The 6066-nt window shown below is 44.5% G+C and overlaps 1 long non-coding RNA gene across 1 annotated transcript; it reads left to right on the top strand.

Annotated features, from left to right (window-relative positions):
• Positions 1-392: 392 nt before the first annotated feature.
• On the top strand, positions 393-5839 carry LOC309634765. The gene is made up of 3 exons (XR_014248420.1): positions 393-409; positions 602-702; positions 979-5839. It is a non-coding gene; the product is annotated as an uncharacterized lncRNA (long non-coding RNA).
• The last annotated feature ends 227 nt before the right edge of the window (positions 5840-6066 follow it).

Raw genomic sequence — 6066 nt, forward strand, 5'->3', positions numbered from 1 at the left:
CTTCATTTCCTCTCATTGCTCCTGAAATTCCATTCTCCCCACTAATACTTGCCCAGAAAGTTAGCATATGTATTTTAAATGTGCTTGCTTTAGTGCTACACTAGTTTGTAAACTCTTGTATTTTAATTCAGTTTGTGGAATGCCTGTGTATTAGTCAGGATAGGCTGAAGTGCTATGAAAATAGACCCAACAAGTAATGAGTGAAACACAATAGAAGTGTCTTTTTCACTCATGTGAAGTCCACGGTAGATGTTCCAGATCAGTGGGGTGACAGTCAGATGGCTTCCTCTCCTTGTCATTATTCAGGCTGACATTTGGCTCTGCCGTCTTTAAATCATAGCTTCCAAGCTTGCTGTGTTTGTGATATCCCTTTATCCGAGAAACTGGAAGGAGAAAAAACATGGGAGAGGTGTGCAAGAGGTTTTATGGTCTAGGTCAGGACGTAAGGTGATGAACTTGACCTGATTTTCCCTGAGCTATACTGGCTTTAAAGCAGAAAGCTTCATATCCAGGGAAACCCCTCAGTCCTAGGACAGCTAGGACAGCTGGTCACCCTCCATGGAAGTGGTACACTAACCTCTACTCTGATTCCCTTGGCTAGAGCTCGTCCGATGGTCATACCAGGCTGCAGAGGATGCTGGAAATGTAGTCCACCCATGTGCCCAGGAAGCAGTCTCACAAATATTTCTGCATAGACAGTTGGTGAGTATTTCTAATAGCTATAAGCACTGAAACAAGGAGCCTAAAAAGTGGCTTATAAGAAGAAATAGACACAGAGGGGTGGGAAAAGGACCCAAAATCTAGATCAGGAGGGAATGGCTGAATAAAGCCTTTGTTGGTGATTATTCAACGCCTGGGGACCAGTTCCTGCATTTTCTACCATGCCCTTAGCCAGGGTTTGTTTAGAGTGGAGGTTTTCATAATTAAGATGAAATACAATCTTGTTTCAAAATCTTACCTCTTTTCACCCACTTGTAGGTTATCAAGGATTCATTTGTGATGGCAGACCAGAACGACCTGCACTGGACTTCATCTACATGCAGCTTTCAGGAATACATCTACTACTTCTGTTCTTGGAGAGCCTTGCTTGATCATTGTCTTCTAGCAGCCATGATTTGACCCATTGGTATTTAAATCCATCCTCTATTAATCACAGCATCCTTTGTTGTAAGCTTTCTATATGCCAGCAATCTTGCCAAATGCTTTACTTACATTATTTCATTTTGTTCTCACAACAACACTTAGGTACTTTAATTTTTCCTCTATTATAGATAAAGAAACTGAGGCTGATAGATGTTTAGTGACTGGTGCATCACTACACACCTCTATGCTGCAGAATGAGAACTTAACCGCTTCTTGCCTCACTCCAACACCTGATTGAGTGTACTGCACTAGAGAGACTCCTAAGGGGATTATGTTGTTAATTTGGGGATAAACTAAAATCTGCTCCAAGGATATTATATTTCTCTAGTATGGGATGCAAGGACAGATAAGAAATGCATGCTCCAATAATATGCTCGTTAGGTAAGCCCTGTGTTACAATATATTGTCTTATTTCTAGGAACACACTCATATTATCAAAATGTGTGTGTGTGTGTGTTGTCAAGGCCAGAATCAGTCTGCAAATATTTATCATAAATATTATTTATGTAGTCAAGCATGTATATATATATATATTTATATATATATGGGGGACACTGAGTTGTGACATCCTGACACTCCTCCCCACCGCCCCTTCCAAGAACTCAGGTATTAGTCCCTCCAGGTTCTGGGAATGTTGGCGGCTGACAGCTCTTTGCTTAGCTCCTCTCTGGGACTTTCCTCAGCTAGAGAGAGGCAGCTTGCTCAAGGTCTTGCCCCCTTCCTGAGGGTAGCCCATTCCCAGTATGACTGGTTGATGCAAGGGTACAAATGCCCTGTCTCCTTCGCCCAGTTTAGGACAACTTTGAAGACCATCTGTGATGGCTAATTCTGTGTTAACTTGACTGGGCCGAAGGATGCCCAGATAGCTGGTTAAACATTATTTTTGGGTCTGCCTGTGGGTGTTTCCGGAAAAGATTAACATTTGAATTGGTGGACTGAGGAAAACAGATGGCCCTCCCCAATGTGGGTGGGCATCATTCAATCTGCTGAAGATCTTAATAAAACAAAAAGGCAGAGGAAGGGAGAATTTGCAATATATAATATGTAATTGGTTCTTTCTCTTTGGAGAACCCTGACTTATACACAATGCAAGCTCCAGACCTCCGTGTAGGATTGGCTGAGGCCCCTGTCGCTATTGCATTGCAGATCAGCTTCTCCCTGTGACCAACTGTGCTGCCTTCATGCCTTGACAGGTGATGACTCGGAGCAATCCCCCCAAATAAACTTTCCTGTGCGCCAATCTCCATCTCAGAGTTGGCTTCTTGGGAAACCTCATCTGCATTTTATGCCATGTGCAGTCTCCGTAGTCTATATAATCTCTATGATAAAGACTAGAACACAGATCCTTTCACGCACCCACACACACAAATATGTTCCTTAAATAAGCATAGATTACTCACAAATAAATTATTTGCTGCTCACCCCTCCCTCTGCAGTGGGACTACGGAGAGGGCAATTCTGGGTCTGCAGTACGTCTCTGTGAGAGTGTGTGAATCTGCATAAACGTGTTCATTTTGAGTTTTCTCTTTTTATATTTGCTATATCTCTTCCCTCCTGCCCCCTCTAACATTTATTATTAGACTGTGAATATAAAACCAGGAATAGCAGTAGGGACAGGGTCAAAAAAGGCCAGCAAACACGTGGTTGGGTTAGAGCATGGATGTACTTTAGCAGAGAGAGCATCCTGTAGATTTCACCTTCTGAATAGTTCCTGATTTTGTCTACTTCCCGCCTTCCTCCTTGTTTTCTCTTGGCTGCTTTATTCCACCAGTCTTACCTAGATTACTACAACACATCCCTGGCTTATTTCCTGTTTGCTGTCTTATTCCCTCCAAATAAGTGTCCATACTGTTTGGATGATATGGACAAATATGTCCAATGCATCCAGTGACCTGCACTGTCAATCTAACTTGTTATCCTGCTTGTTTAAATCTCGGAGTGGCTCTGTGGCACAGAATGCTAGCTGTGCTCCGAGGTTCACGCTCCCTTCCTCAGGATGAAGTTATAACTAGGAAACAGTGGGTACATTTGACAGGCTCCCTTGTTTCTTGGTGTGACTATGTGATTAGCTCTTGCCAATGGAATGTTAGCAAACATGGTGCCAGTCACCTCTAGGCCACGGATTTTAAGAAATAAACGTGGTTTGCCATGTTGTCTTCACATCTCTTCTGGCTAGAAGCAGATAAGACCCTAGGTAGCCACAAGATGGAAGGAGTCTTAGTTTCCGAATCACCACGTGGAACAGAGCTGCCCACCGACCAGACTCTTCTGCTTCAAACTATTACATGAGCAAGAAGTCATTTTCTGTTGAGTTTGAGCCAAAATACATATTGACATCTACCGGTTACAGCAGCTAACCCACCCAAACTAATAGACTGCTTGTTACTCTTATGAGATATTTAAGCCCTGTAGCATGGCTCACAAGCTCCGGCAGATGTAGCTCCTTCTTGCTTCTTCAGCCTCAGTGGGTAAGGCCTCAGGCTCTGAAGCTGGTCCACATGGGTTCATGCTTTAGCTCCCTCATCGGCTTTGTGACCTTGGATAAAGTACTTGAGTTCTTTCTGTTTCCCCTCCAGAAGAAGATAACATTTGTCAAGAACTCTGAAGAGTCTGAGAATTTACCCTGCTCCAGAGTTAGCTTGCCTTGCTTTCATGGATGCTGGCAGAAGACACGAGACTCCTAGGTCAGAGGAAAAGGGCTTTATCATTCACAGCACAGCGGGTGACATGAGCTTCATGTTTGTATTGGTTCCCCTTGTCCTCCAAGATCCCCAGTGCGATCTGAAGCAAGGCCACGTAGATGCTACACACGCAGTGCGTTCGCATCACAGCTAAAAACCCTGAGCTTAGGAATCCCAACTCTTTTTAAATGGCTGTGAGCAAATCTGCCTGAACTTTGCTCCAGCAGGAAACATTATCCTTACTATAATAGACAAATATAATAAACAAACCTGCTTCTGCTCGGGAGGAGATAAAATCTCTATCTTCCCAGGGAGCGATGTCTCCCAACAATATTGTCTTCTCTTTGGATTATTACAAGGACTAAATCAGTTAGCACCTAGAGCTGTTTAGCTGTTTTACATAATAAAACTTCAATAATTGAGCTGTTATTATCATGTCTCTCTATTCCACCTGCTTCTTTTCTTCTTTTTAATTTATTTTTTATTGCGGTAACATTGGTTTATAACATTATTTAAGATTAATGTGTACTTTATATTTCTACTTCTATATACACTACACCATGCTCACCACCAAAAACTTAGTTTCCGTTTGTTACCATACAGTGGATTCCCTTTACCCTTCCCCTCTGGCAACCACTAATCTCTTCTCTGTATGTATGTTTCTGTTTTGGTTTAAAAATAATGGTTAGATGCCACGAAGTAGGTGGCAATGCTTTGACCGTATGCATGTTGTCAGGTCCAAGGGCCTCTTCCATCCTTGTCCCTGGGTCAACGGGAGTGCTAACCTTCTCTCCTTTCATTCAACACTCCACCTACTTCTCTACGTGAACCAATCTGAGCTGCTTTTACTCACTCAAACGTGCCGCACTTTCTTTTGCCTCTGGGCCTTCAAACTGATTCCTGTGTCTGGAGTATTCAGCCACTCACCCCATTCCTGCTTTTCCCTCATTTCTGCCCCAACCCGTGAGCTTAGGTGCCCCTGTTCCGTGCTCACACCTCCGCTTACTCTCTTTCCCTCTCCTAGAACACTTAGCAACCCTCAGTGTTGATGTTGTTTACATTTCTTAAACTCCCCTGGAATGTAAGCTCTGGGAGGCTAGAGAAAATATGAAGCAGCAGAAAGGGCTCTGGTTAGCTTAAGGAAAAGGGAGAATTTATTGCAAGGTTTCTGAGTTACCTCATGCGATCAGAGCTGGAGTTGAACAACCAAGACCATGGGAAGGGAAGGGCCAGGTGACCTCCAACAACCTCAGCATGAGGTGTCCGCAGATCCATTTACTTAACTCAGCTTTGATGATTCCCAGGGTTTAGGTGTATCTTTTCCAAATTTCAAACATTAGAAACAGAATCTGAATTCAGCTTGGGTTAGGTGATCACCCTGGATAAGTCAGCTATGGTCAGTGGATGGAGTTACATAATACAGATGTGGCCATTGGAGACCGTTCCCAATGTAAAGACATTAAACTGGGCCAGTCACTCCCAAGGATTGTCTGCCACTGGGAACATGCCCAACATGCACTTTATTCCTGACGCCAGGCTTGCTGCCTCCAATTTTTTCCCCCATTGCAGTAGGACTCTTCTGGTATTAAGTTATTCTCTCTCAGCTTTAAACCCACTCTATACTCTGTTTAGTGACACTGGGGCTGGGTCTCTGCAAACCACATTTCTGCCCTGCTAGATGGATCCCTGCCACGCTCCGGCAGTGGGGGCATGAGAAGCGGCCTGCAAGGCTGGAGGTGGGAGAAGGGACTTGCTCCTTCCTGGAGGCTCCCTGTTTTTGTTGGTGTGACTCACTCACCTTGCTTCTTCACCCAGCTGTGCCAGTTCGTTCCAGCAGCAGCATTTGAATCCAGTTTGCACTCTTTACAATACTCACAGAATTACTCTCATCATGCCCACTGATACCAGCACCAGCCAAGCGATGCCCCCTCAGAGTGTGGGAGCCACACAGGTCCTCTCCTCTGTGTGCGGAGACACCGACACCAGCTGAACAGCACGCTTCCTCAATGTTTGGTGGTCTCCCAAAGCTCAGAACCCGCCCCCCCCCAAAGCTCAGAGATACCAATACCAGCTGAGCAGGACTCTCTCCTCAAGGGCCTGAGTTTCAACTCCGAGGGGCTCCTTCTCCAGGCTTCTGCATCTTGGCAACCTCTTCTCCCTGTATCCCCAACCCTAGGGATAGCAGCTGCTTTCTAGAGTTCCCACCCTGTGATAATGTACTGTTTTCTTTTTGCCTTTTCAT

Source organism: Balaenoptera borealis (assembly GCF_965194805.1).
Source record: "Balaenoptera borealis genome assembly, chromosome: 9".
Taxonomy (NCBI): domain Eukaryota; kingdom Metazoa; phylum Chordata; class Mammalia; order Artiodactyla; family Balaenopteridae; genus Balaenoptera; species Balaenoptera borealis.